Consider the following 13,447-nt stretch of genomic DNA (forward strand, 5'->3'; position numbering starts at 1 on the left):
ATCCTCTGCCGTGCTTTAGATATGGTTGTGATCTATTAAAAAAACATGGCCATCTGTCCAACTTCCTTCAGCACAGAGGCAGCCTATGGGCAAACTACTTTTAATAATATAGAGACAAGATGTGGGAATGCCACCATGCATACCTAATGAGAATATCTAGATCCCCTGCTGCAAATCACTATACTGATTCTTATCCAAATCTGCCCCGGTGTGAACTTACTTGCTTTTGTTTCTGGTCAAACACACACACAAACACACACACACACAAAGACACGCAATAGAACACAATCTCATTTGTTCTGTGTCAACTCTCGGCTTTAAGGATTCGTAGGATTTTAACAGTATAAGTGAATTCTCAGTTGTTTTCTTTCGATTTTACTTTGCTTCCTTGCAGTTAATTGGCACTTTTGTGCCTTTTTATGAGACACTTTGCTTAAAAATAAAATAAATTATAAATTTAAAGTAGCATTGTACATGGACACAAATATGGAACTCAATGTAAATCACACAAAAAAAAAAAAAACTGAAAAGACAACATACACAAATGTTTGATAAAGCATACCTGAAATCTAGGCCCACTGAAGCAATCACACATATGCATCCTTGATTTATAAAGCTGGTTGACGTTAAGCCTTGAGTTTGTGCTAAGAGGGCTGCCCTTTGACCTTCAGGATAACCCCAGTTTGTTTGCGTTTCTGTATGAATGTGTGTGGCGTCTGCAGTGGAGCATGTAGTAACGCTTTTCTCCGACTGGTCACCTTTTCAATGTCCATCAGGATTTCCTCACTAATCCCAATGGATCATCCTATCAGTGCTTAAAGCATGTTTATGTGTAATGGAATCCATCTTTCTCGATTCATCCCACTCCCCCTGCTTCTCCCTCTGCTTTCTTCACAATCTTTTTAATCCATTTTACTTAGGCCTGCAGTTAACCAGTTTTGGGAGCAGAGTGGTTACTTGTGATTATATATTTTTTTTAAATATGAATATATATGAAAGAATAAAAAAAATATATATATATAATATTATATTAATAAATATTTTATAAAAAATCTGTAAATAATTGTTATATAAATAAATATTTTAGAAATACAATCAAATAAAAAAAATGATTATGATTTTTAAATATTTGTTTAAAGAAGTCTCTTATGCTCATCAAGGCTGCATTTATTTAAATAAAGAACAGTAAATACAGTAATATTGTGAAATTACTATTTATTACAATTGTTCAGTCTTCAGTGACAAATGATCCTTCAGAAATCATTCTAATAGGATGATTTGGTGCTCATTTCATATTATTATTCATTTTAAAACAGTTGCGCTGCTTAATATTTTTGTGGAAACTGATATAAACATTTTAAGGATTCTTTGATTAATAAAAAAGATAAAAAGAACAGCATATTTTTGAAATCATAATAATAATGTACATGTCAAACTACCACTTTTGATCAGTTGAATGCGTTCTTGCAAAATAAAAGTGTTAATGTCTTTACATTTAATATTTTTAAATATATATTTCAACTGACACCATCGAGAACTAACGCTACTGAAAATAAGCCAAGCAGGAACACGTATCATCAGATATGATCTCAAAACGCCAAATATCTGCCAACATATCAGTCATTCACTGGCTGTGATAAACTAATATTTGCCCACTGCACGTTTACATATAGATTTGTTTTTTGTTAAACCCATGTATCTATCATAAATGCTGCCATAGTGAGTTTTGTAACACTTCCTCTCCGAAAGCAAGAATCCCTGTTCAATCTTTTACCTTCAGCTTCCCAGCTCCTCTCAAACACCTGCTCTATTCCTCCACACAGTCCCACGATGCTCTCTTCTCTCCAGCTATTTCTCACTCTTCCTAGACTGCGTCCGAAATCGGATACTCTCTTGAGTAGGTACTTATTTTGAATATGTAATTACCTTAGGGCCGCTAAAAAAGTATGTTCTAAATAGTATGAGTGTCTGCAGCAGGAATATAATCCGGACGTACCATATTCACCATGTTGTCATTATCATGTGACATGCCAGCGTCAGTTACGTTGCTTCAGTGCCATTCATAAATCCCCTCCCGTGGCCTCATGGGATAGTAAAGTGTCCATTGTATGCAAACTTCAGAATCTTGCCGGAAGTAGTAGGTCATCCGGGTACTTTTTGTCTACTCTTTTATGAGTACTGTGAATTTGGACATACTTCTTTTGTCACATACTGTTTTTCGCCTACTATATAGTAGGGAAGTATGCGATTTTGAATGCAGCCCTAGGCTTGGAGGTGTGGAGTACCTCCCCCTTGCTCATAACTGACTGACTACACTGTTTGATTAAAAGCGCATTTGGACGGTAGAGAAAGAGCCAGACCCGGCCGCCATAATTAAGATCAGTTCCGAGATTACTCACGACAACAAAAGTGGGGTAAGCGGGGATCCTGCGGCCAGGGCGAGAGGATGAAACAGAGGAGCATGGGACGGGGCAGACCCCTCATGTGCCTTGATCAAACGTCCAGTCGAGGGGAGACGGACCCCCACGGCTCCCACCTCACAAGTGCAACATGAATGAATCCTGCTCCACATATCATGCCGACACGTAAGTAGGAGATATATTCAGTGCAGAGCGGCAGACGGCATTTCACACATGTACACACACGGCAATTTCACAATAAATCCCAAATTAGAGAGAAAGAAATAAAGTCCTCCCAAATAAAGGCGCTAACACACAGACACATAGCACGGGAGCAAACAAACATTTTCGTATGCAATAACGCAAATACACACACTCCATTTTGGAGTAACAATGCTGCAGGTGCTGTTCAAGTCTAATGAAGACAAATAAACGTGCGGGAGTGCCTAGAAGTCACATAATAACAAATAAAGATCAATACTTCTCAGAGGAGAATTATTAGCCAGCTTTGTGAGTTTTAGCCAAAAGCCTCTGGGTGTGATTTGTTCTGTCTCACTCATAACTTCCCTTTTTCACAGCAGACACAGAAACCCCACATCACATTTCTCTTTCTCTCTTTCTCTCGTGCGCGCTCTGTTACGGCTGTGGTTAGGGCGCTCACTGAGGCGTTGCGAGTTAAGTGGCCTGCCCAGAGGGAGCGTGGAGCTACGGCGTGGCCCACCTGGGCCTTGATCCCGAGACCCCCTGCGGTCAGAGGTCCATCTCCTTAACTGTTCCTCGGCAATGCTTCGCATTACCCTGGCCGTCCTCAGCCTCCAAACCCAGCGCGGGAGGCCATTAATATAATCACAGGGATGTAGTGTGCGCCGGAGAGCCCCGAGGCTACGGCAATCAGCAGGGCTGAGTGAGGGCTAAGAGAGACTGAGGGGAAAGAGAGAGAGAGAGAGGAAGAAAAATATATAAACCGAGGGGAAAATCTCACATAGCTTCCCCGTTTGGCCCGTGCAGAAACGGGATCGCGTCGGATCATCATTCCTGGAGACGCGGGATGAGAGGGGGGCTGAGGTTTGCACTTTAAAGGGGACCTCCCAAGACGGAGAGAGATCGGGGGAGGGGGGGGATCATGAATCTTCTCTGCCCAACCTTAAGCCTCTCTAGTTAGTTGATCTAACGATGACTGGTCACAGTACCATCATCATGCAAATTTAAACAGAGATGATCTTTTAGCCGCCTGATGAGGGGGCCACACATACAGGGAAAGTGTTAATGATCAACACCAGACCACGGGCCCCTTCCTCTGCGCAAATCACGTCATCGCTGGCTCAACTTGTTACGAAAGTCGCTCTCGCTCTGAAAAAAGCCGATATCCATAATGTTCTGATTAGCGTCGTGAAATTAATTAATCCTTAAGCATCTTAGCGAAATCCAACCCACAATTACATGTTAAAAAATCAAAACTATAAATATCGTGTTTATATTTAAAAAAGCAGATGGAAATTGAATCGGCACCATTTATGTGAAATACACATGCTTTCAAATGCAAGCAGGAAACAAAATGAGGTGTAATAAAGTCCATTTTGTTCTCCCAAGAAATGTCTAGACACAGAACATGTGCTGTAAACGTACACTTCCAGTACCGTTCTGAATTGTTTAACTTGAACTAAAAATGTGTTTCCCTACAATAGCGTAAACAGGTTAAATCTCGTACCAGTTCTCTTGACCTCGGAAAGTTAAAAAGGATGTTGGCGGTTGATCTGACACAAAGAAGCCATGCATGAAAACTTCCAGAAGTGTAACTGAACTCTAAGCTGTCCTTTCTGAACATGCCTTCCAATTTTTTTCCAGCCTCCAGTCATGTGGGTTTGGAGTGGATTGGATCGTCCACATTACCACAGGCTGATCTATACTGACAGCCTTATTTACAAAAACGTGGGGAAAAGTAACAAGGCAAGTTACCCCACACTCTCTCCTTCACTCACTTAACTTAGCTTTCTCCCAATTACAACGATTGGCACAGACGCCATAACAAAAGAGATGAAACGGGCAACTTAAGAGACAGACAACAACACTTCGTGATCAAGACTGAAAAAAGGGAGCAGGCGAGAGAACAAAAACAATAACAGACAAGAAAGGGGGAGAGGGAAAAGAAGCTGATTTGTGAAAATCGGCGGAGATTGTGGGAGATGTGTTATGGGTAAGCGTCAGCAGGAGGGGAGAAACACATCTTAAGACTTAAAAGGTGTGTAAAGTAAGCTGAGCATCGGGGGAATTCTCTCTGAGAGCCCCTTTAAAATTCACCTCTGTATTAAGGCAGATAAATAAAGGCAAATTCCCCAAAGTAAATACTGTTTAACTCTCACCTTCAGCAAGAGTTACTTAAAGTGCTCCTCACAGGACTGACAGCCCTCTACAAACAAAGCAACCAGGTGGCTGATAGCAAATGTGTATATATGTGTACAGGATTTAAACAATGCAATTATTCCCACACAAAAGTTAGTCAACCCTCCACCACAAGCACTGCAGTAATACACAAATTAATCCTTTTATGGTCTTACAATGTTCAATTTCAATGACATTCAAACAATTGAATTATACAGAGAAAATAATAAAAACCCTGTAACTTCCAAATAAATAAATAATAGTAAAACAATTAAACTAAAAGACAAAATAAAAAAATATATTGTTATTTAGATACATTTTATAATAATAATCCCAATTTGTCATCAATTCAAAGTGTGATATTCTCTTTTAATTAAACAAATGTTGACCCATTGAAATTGGACCTGTCCTCAGGCTTGGCCCAGAGTGACAGAAATGAGCAGATAAACAACTAGGTATATACTTAATATTTGTCCTGAAGGGTAAAATGCAGGCAGGTATGTGTACTCATATGACACTGTGGGTCTGAAGATGTGGCATTGCCGGTGTGGCTAGAGGGGTGTGGGGCGGACGGTCACAGAGGGCCATGTGTTCAAAGCTTGGAACGCTCATTAGCATTCGGACCTATTTATTTACTTCAAGATCGCAAGAAAAACACTAAAACTCTATTAGAGATTTTGGAGGAGGGGAAAATTGTGTTTTAAAAGTCCACGGTTGCATGGTGTTTAAAGTCGCTCAATATTTGCAAAAGAGCCTTTCGGGTGAAAGATGCATTCATACTTAGAAATATAAAAAATGTCACATGTCAAACAAAACACTGAGGAAAATAACTAACAATAACGCTCGGTGGCATGCATTTCATCTATAATCGTTCGTTTAAAAAAAATTGGAATTTAAATAATAACATTGAATTGTTTAAAGTATATTAATTCTATTCTACTGAAACAAACTCTAATATTAAGGTCAGATATTGAACGATATGGCCCTGATGTGACCATGATTCAGTTCAAAGTAGCAGGACAGACGTGCAGAGGCATTAAAGAGCTTTGCAAACAGGCGGTCATGTCCCTGACTGATATCAAGCGGCAGTTATCAGCACTGCCACACACAGATCTCTCACAGCCTGTTCAAGAGCACAGCACAGATATGTTAAATACATCACCCTCTCTCTCTTTCAACATCTCTATCTTTCTCTCTCGCTCTCTCTCTCTTTCAGTGCCAGTGCTTCCCTCTTTCCCCTCCATATGCCATCTCTCTCTCTCTCTCTCTCTCTCTCTCTCTCTCTCTCTCTGGTTAGGAGCTGCTAATTCACAGGGTCTGATCTGTCTGTAAGGCTGGAGACGCCAATGCTATCATTATCAGCCAATTCAGCCAGCCGTTAAATGGAGGAATCAGGAGACATTTGCTCTCCTCCACTATCGCAATGACATCATTACCGGGAGAATCAACAGCACAAGCACTCTGACCGTGTGTTAGTGTGACTCTGCAAGTGTGTGCGTGAGCATGCGTGTGAGTGTGGTGTGTGTGTAAAACATAAAAGGGTCGTATTCAGGGGGAAATTAGGGGGGAGTAAAAAATAACATGAGCCTACCTGTGAGATACCAAGGACCGGGACACACTGTCAGCTGAAAGTTCCTAAGTGCAGAGCGTGGAGAGATGTAAAAAAAAGAGGGAGAAGGAAAAAAAGAGTAAGTGAAAGAGTCGTTTGCACATACAGGGTAAATGGCAGCTCGCGCGCTAGCTGTGGCACTACTTTTTTTTCCCTTTTTTTTCTTCACACCCTCCCTCTTTTTCTGTCTCCTTTTGCCGCCCCTCTCCAACATTGCGCTAATAGCCACCTGTGAACCACGCAGCCATATGATCCACTCCCAGGCCTCTGGAGTGGAGTCACCTCTGTGTTTTTCGGCCCCCTCCTCCAATGATAAATCATCATCGTTTAGCTAATATCCGTTTTTAACCTCTCTCCCTGATTAACAACACTCTTCCCCCCTGGATACAAACCACTCCTGCTACAGTGCAGCTAAATAGCTCGCCTCTTTTCCTTTTTTCTCCCCCCAGCTCTCTTTTTCATATTCCTTTGCTCTCAGTTTTTCTTTCCTTCACTTTTTAAATTATAGGCCCTTCAAAGATAGGACAAATAACATTTCATTAACCATGACTGTCACGTCTGCTCGAAAGGGTCACTATCAGCGTTTTAACCTTCAACTGCTCAAGAACAGGAAGAAAAGACACATGCATTTTAATTAACCAATAAAAAACAATTCTAAGTCACAAATCAGCCAGAAACAGATGTTATGGATTATAGAGTGTCTGGAAACACATAAATATATCTGTGTAAAATCGTTGCGGTGATTATGCACACAAAGCTACAGAGATTAAAAACTAAGTTGATACGGCACCCCTAGTGGAGGGGGCGAAAGAGAAACTCAGTCCGCGCAGATCTGACTAGGAATTGTCAAAATATTTGCAGCAGAGGAATTCCAACATGCGAGCGGCTTGGGCTTCCCTACAAAGGACCCATCTTCCCTGAGTAACAAGTGGAGGGAATGAGTGCCGACAGAGAAGCGAAAATCCCTCAGGCTAAAGAAATCCAGCTATTGTAGTAATAACCCCTGAGACCTGGCTGAGTATGTACAGCTTTCAGAGGTACTTCTCATCCTATTTGTAGCCCCGCCAGTGATGTATGCGTGCGTGTGCGTCCTGGTAAGTGACGGGACGTACATAACGTAGGTGACTTCACTGCTCATGCGCTGCTTTAAACAGGCTCCTTTTTTTCCATGTTCTCTCTCGTTTTTGTATTACTTTTTTTTAGACAACTTCCCACCACAAATACTCGCTGGGGTTTGCCTATAATACTATAATGTATTTTTTCATCTCTCTCCTCATTTTTTTTCCCTTTTTTGTTCCACAAGGCAAGTTTCATTAAAGATCCAATTATGCAAATCAGGTCCTGAAGAGCCAGTTGAATATGCAGTATAATAGTGTACCGTAATAGTTCAACACAATATACTGCATCTGAGGCAGATTTACGAGGCAACATAACTGCTACGCCTCCGTCCTTTGGAGAAAACCTCTTGATCATAATTAAAGGTGCAGGGTCCCTCTTTACTTCTCAGTGGCGTCCATTTTAACCAGGCTGCCCTCCAGGGGGCTGCCATCCCTCACACTCGGGGTGGATGGTGCACCCGTTGGGGTCACGACCTGGAAACAGTTCAAGGGTAGGCGTTGTTAAACTCCCCCAATTATCTGGAGACATCTTGTAACAGAGATGCCCTACGCTCTAACGGCGGACCACCCAGCCATCAGAATTATCTGCCACTATTGTTGGTGCCTTTGCAGCACTGCAAATATTTACCACTATTTTAAGAGCTCGGATTAGAATGCAAAACAACATAATAGCATGTGCTTAAGGCCAGTGATTGACAGGAAGTCGCTTGTTTGTGCAAAGCCCCTGTCTACTGAGATGACATGGCTGTAATTTTGTGCTTCTCACCAACTGAAAAGCACGTCGTCATGTTAGACGGTGCCATATAGCACATGGGAATTACTTGTTTGTTTGTAATAAAAAGTTAGCTTAATTTTTCATCAATTATCCAAAAAATAATAATAATAGTTTGGGTGTGGACGGCTTAATAGGTGTCCCATTTCTGGAAAAGGAGTAAGGCCGTAGCCGAAGGCTGACCATGTCTCCCAAGGCTGTGTAAACCTGCCCGATTCAACACTCCCCATAATGACCACATGTCCCACAGCCTTTCTATACTCTCTCTCTCTCTCTCTCTCTCTCTCTCTCTCTCTCTCTCTCTCTCTCTCTCTGAAAAGTGTGAGAGAGTGTGAGTATGTGTGTGGTGTTGGAGGGCTGAATTTTGTCCACCCATTCCCTCTCCCACAGGAGAGAATTATGAGAAAGGGGGAAAAAAAACTTAGAGGGATACAAAACATCTGCACACATCTGTTCGGCTCTGTCATCTGCGCATGGGCTAACTTTAACTGTAACGTATGCTTCCCTTCCAATGCTCGATATTCATTGCAGCGCCATTAGTCTATCTATATATTTTCCTCATGGAAAGTGCCCCAGGGTGGAGTAGAGCAAGGACCCTCTCCCTCTCTCTCTCTCTCTCTCTCTCTCTCTCTCTCTCTCTGTAGTAGACAGACAGACGCTCCTTCTGGTGGCACCCTGGCATGAGGCAGTGGAGACAAGATCATCCGTCACCACCTCATCTGTCAGGGCACTCTTTATTCTTAGATCACACACTGACTGACGTCTGTGATTAGCCCGCTCAAAAACTTCCACTCCTCTACCCTCTCCCCTCTCTATCTCTCTCTGTCTGTTTCGAATGACTACGAAAAGCCTTAGAAATCATCACTCATTTATAAGTGACATGTGCATAACGAAATGTCCTTATTCCACTATAATTATTTGTTAAATACAAAAGTTGACATCTGTCAGTAACCGAACATTCCCATTTATATTACGTAAAGTGACATGCTGAACTGTGTCTTCGTCTGTACACAGGCGAATATTGAATGACAGGGAATTATGCGCTTAATCAATTGGAGAGGACAGGCATAGGAGTAATGTGAGGCACTCTTTTTCTAAATGTACTTTCAGAGGATGGTGGATTCTATGGTGATTGGTACTGAACCACACCCATAACATTATCCTGAAAATGTGGATGTTTGGAAGTAATTTCACTTACAGCATTATGGCGGGGAGATTAATTTACACTCTTAAAAAATAAAGGTTCCAAAAAGGAGTTCTCACAACAATTCCACAAAATAACTATCAGTGAGCAGTACTTAAAATAACCTTTTTTTTCTCAGTGTAAATAACATTTTAATAATTCTAAAGACCATTATAAATAACTTTTGTATAATGGAAAGGTTACATTAATGTTAAAAGTTATTTATGGAACCATCAATGCCAATACAGAACATTTATTTTTAAGAGTGTATTTAAATATTTGAAAATGTCATCCACAAAGAAGTTAACATAACCTTCCTAATCAAGGTCACTAACATTACTTTGTTAAGCCAACAGCATCACGTAAACGCCCCCAACAAATAAACATGACTCTCCTGGCGTTTAGGGATTCTACTGCCGCGATTGGAGAGGCCTGAGACTTCGGAGCTGGAGAGGAAGGGAATGAGGGCGACGACGGGGTGGAGGAGCGAGGTCGGTGTCTCCACATCACATATCAATTAATACCTAAACGCCACGGCCTTGCCTGCCATACCGTCCCCCCTGAGTTGCCTGGCTAGGGCCCGGGCATCTGGAAGACAATTTCCTCCAATTAAAAGGAGCGGGGAGGCATTTAAGTGTGGAATGGCTGTTTGATCAAGTCTCCAAGGCTCAAGCACAGATCCAGCCGGCTAAGCTGGAGACTGACAGGCCTGGAGACAGAGAGAGAGAGAGAGAGAGAGAGAGGGCACGTCTCCCCTGCCCGTTGGCACTGCCCTGGTGAGGTGCACTTCCACACACCGGGGTTTACTGGTAACGGCGGCGGCGAGCATGCAGACCTAGGGACACACTAACGCTCTCGAGCGCTGCCAAGTTCTGCCACACAACACACACTTTCCCTGCCGAATGAGTGCAAGACGCATATGTAAATGAGAGCGTACACACCAGGGAGGAGACATTTTGACAGGATTGGCTTGGTCTGTTTAGCCCCATCGAACTGCTATCAGTTGCACTGGCAGAGTGTATTCACAAGAGTCTTCATAACACCCTCTCTCTCACTGCATTTAAACGAGTTAGATATTTTTCCTCCCCCAAAAATAATTATTTGTCTCATAGATGATAAATTCTAAGTGAGCATGATATACATTTCCAGCGGATAATGTGTTTGTTAAGACCACAAAAAAGAAAAAATTAATTAAGAAAAAAACAGCAGCAATAAGTAAAAAATTGCAACATCAACACCTCGACGACTGTGGGTATCCCGTGCTGCAGCTATTTTTATTATTTTGCTAATTAGTGAAATATTTTTTTAAAACAACATGCATTATTTAGCATCAAACTCTAGAAAAAATGTTTTTATTAGCTTATGATGACAAACAATTAAAGCTTGCTGTTAAATAAATCAAGCATTTCTCTCAATACAATAACCTTAATTCAGATGGTCTATCCATTGTAAACACGCAATATGCATGACTATTTTCTCTCTCTTTCGCACTGTCCACATTAATCCAGCATACTGTTTATTGATTTATTTATTTTAATTTATAAAGGGGCTTACAAGGCTATATTTGTGGTCATGTTAATGCTGGCCTTTCAAATGAATTGTGAGGGATTCTGAAAAGAACGTGTGACTTGCCTACATCACAACGTCATTTCAAATCAGAAAAATGAAAAGAGCTGACAAAAATGTCTACGCCCAGACACTATTACAGACATAATATCCGTTAAACAATGACGGTACATCTGTGCCGCCTGCTATTTGTCCCTTTCCATGAACAATGAACCTGAGGAAAAAACAGTTATCTCATTTCAACATAATGAAAGATGCATACAAACTAAAAGTAGCTGACTGAGTGTGTGTGTGTGTGTGTGTGTGTGTGTGTGTGTGTGTGTGTGTGTGTGTGTGTGTGTGTGTGTGTGTGTGTGTGTGTGTGTGTGTGTGTGTGTGTGTGTGTGTGTGTGTGTGTGTGTGTAATATTCTTTTCCATAAGTAAAAGTTCTGGGTCATCTCATATAAAGTGACATGAGAAATCTGCATCTGGATCTGAAGGCATGAGACAGCAAATCAATTTTGCTAGATTTATAAAGACCTTTCATAAAGAATTAAGCACCTGAAGTGCGCGCAATAGATGCCTGATGCAATCTGTCCTATTATAATTCTGACCATGGCAATGTTATAATTTGTGAAGTAACAAAATATGCGTAAAACAACGAGCTGAATGATTTTATTGTGTGTCGAAACGCAGCTCACACTCATGCCAACATACAACATTTTATCTGTTCTTCAATTATTCCCGCACTCCCGCGCGCATTCCTATCCTAATCTCCCATTCTTGCAACTTTCTTGTTCTTTTTTCCTCCGTAATACATCATTTCCCCAAGCGACATTCTTCGCAACAGTCGTTCAAATCTCCATTTCCAGGGGAGATGTGCGTGTTTTTTTTCCCGCAGATAAAAAGGTTTTTAAGTCTGATATGACATTTAGCCCTCAGTTGTTGAATGCCATCATAAGGCTTCTGTTCATAAGAGGTCGATCACAGCACAAAATGGCAGGTCTCACCGGCTCTTCCATCTCACAAGTTTTGACACATGGCATGCACCGGGTAACTTTGATCCTAATTCTCCAACCGATCTGTGTTCACTTCAGCTGAAATCCTAAACGCAAAGCCCTGGGGGCTGAAGTGAGAAAGTTTGAGCAGAGATTTGAGGAAACTTTCTTACAGCTCCATATCTCTGCCTGGCCAGCACGAGCGAATCTGGTGCGCATCCCTGGAAAGCTTCTATCCACCTTACAGTAATAATGCTCGATGTGTCTTTACACTTAATTAATAAAGTTATCCTTATAAGAGCCAAATGTAAGATACAACGGCGTGTTTTTCCTTTGGAACAAGTTAATCTAAGCGCGTGCAATGGCTTCCAGCAACGCTTTCGATATGAAGACGTTTTATTATCCGGCGCGACAACGTTGTAGACAATTAACATAGCATGCATTTCAATCAAATAGAGAAATATATGAACACACACATCATTAGCACAAACTGACTTTTAGAAAGCGAATCGAGCGAAAACCAGCCGCGAATCCACTACTGATCTAACCACTTCTTACCTTTAAATTCATCCGGACGTCAAGACGCGTTGCGAAAGAATGTCTTCATTAAATAATGAAGCATGTCCATATAATTGAGCTGATCATTTTCTTATACTGCTGATGGGGTTAAAGTATATAGTCTACACACACACAAACACACACGCGCGCGCGTGCTTCGGACCTGTTATGATCGTCCTCTCGCGAATCCGTTTCCCAACTGTTCCTCGCGCATCCCGAGTGATGAAAAAGCGCCTTTGAGTTTAATCTCAATATAAACGCGTTCATTGATAGCGATCGGCTAGCATCACAAGACATTTCCCCTCATCTGTCCGTTCGGACTCCCCCTATCTGGACGGTGAAAAGCATTGTACCGTTAAAAAGGCACTCCATTGTCGCCCATTCACAGAGAGCGGAGAGAGTCTTGCGGCATTTGATGGGACTAAAAGCTTGAACCCTTGATAAAACAGCCCCGGTGCACGGAATATCATCTCGAGTCGTCTATTTTCCTCACGCGGAGAGACTCAAAAGCAAATTTCACTCCATCGGATCATCTTATTGACCTTGACTTCCCCGTGAACAATTATTAAAATCTGTCTATCCTCACTCACATTGTCAGTCCCGTTATTCAGACGAGGCGTAATTGGCTTTGATGCCTGTCGCCGTTTAAATAACACCGTGGATAAACACTACAAATAGCTACAATTGAAATATAAATGTGCTTACCTTTTGGGGAAAGTATCTGAAGTCTTGTATCCTCGAGAAAAAGTCCAGTGAGATGAGCGGAGAGCGCGAGCATCAGTCAGTATAAGAGAGAAGTAATGAGTGATAAAATGACGCTCATCTGCACTGTAACCTTGTGGCGTATTTAATGTAAATAAGCCGGTTATGTTGCACACAATCACA

The 13,447-nt window shown here is 41.6% G+C and overlaps 1 long non-coding RNA gene across 2 annotated transcripts in view; it reads right to left on the bottom strand.

The window, feature by feature from the left end:
- The window catches only part of LOC306987664, a 192,072-nt gene that overhangs the window by 49,295 nt on the left and 129,330 nt on the right, over nucleotides 1-13,447 (bottom strand). The window contains exons 1-2 of one of the 2 annotated variants that reach the window (XR_013795222.1): nucleotides 13,268-13,393; nucleotides 6,370-6,413 (exon numbers count right to left, since the gene is read on the bottom strand). This is a non-coding gene — a long non-coding RNA (uncharacterized lncRNA). Of the gene's footprint in view, nucleotides 1-6,369; nucleotides 6,414-13,267; nucleotides 13,394-13,447 lie in introns of those variants that run through there. The other variant, XR_013795221.1, reaches the window with a different exon arrangement.

Source organism: Phoxinus phoxinus (genome assembly GCF_949152265.1).
Source record: "Phoxinus phoxinus genome assembly, chromosome: 2".
Lineage (NCBI taxonomy): Eukaryota > Metazoa > Chordata > Actinopteri > Cypriniformes > Leuciscidae > Phoxinus > Phoxinus phoxinus.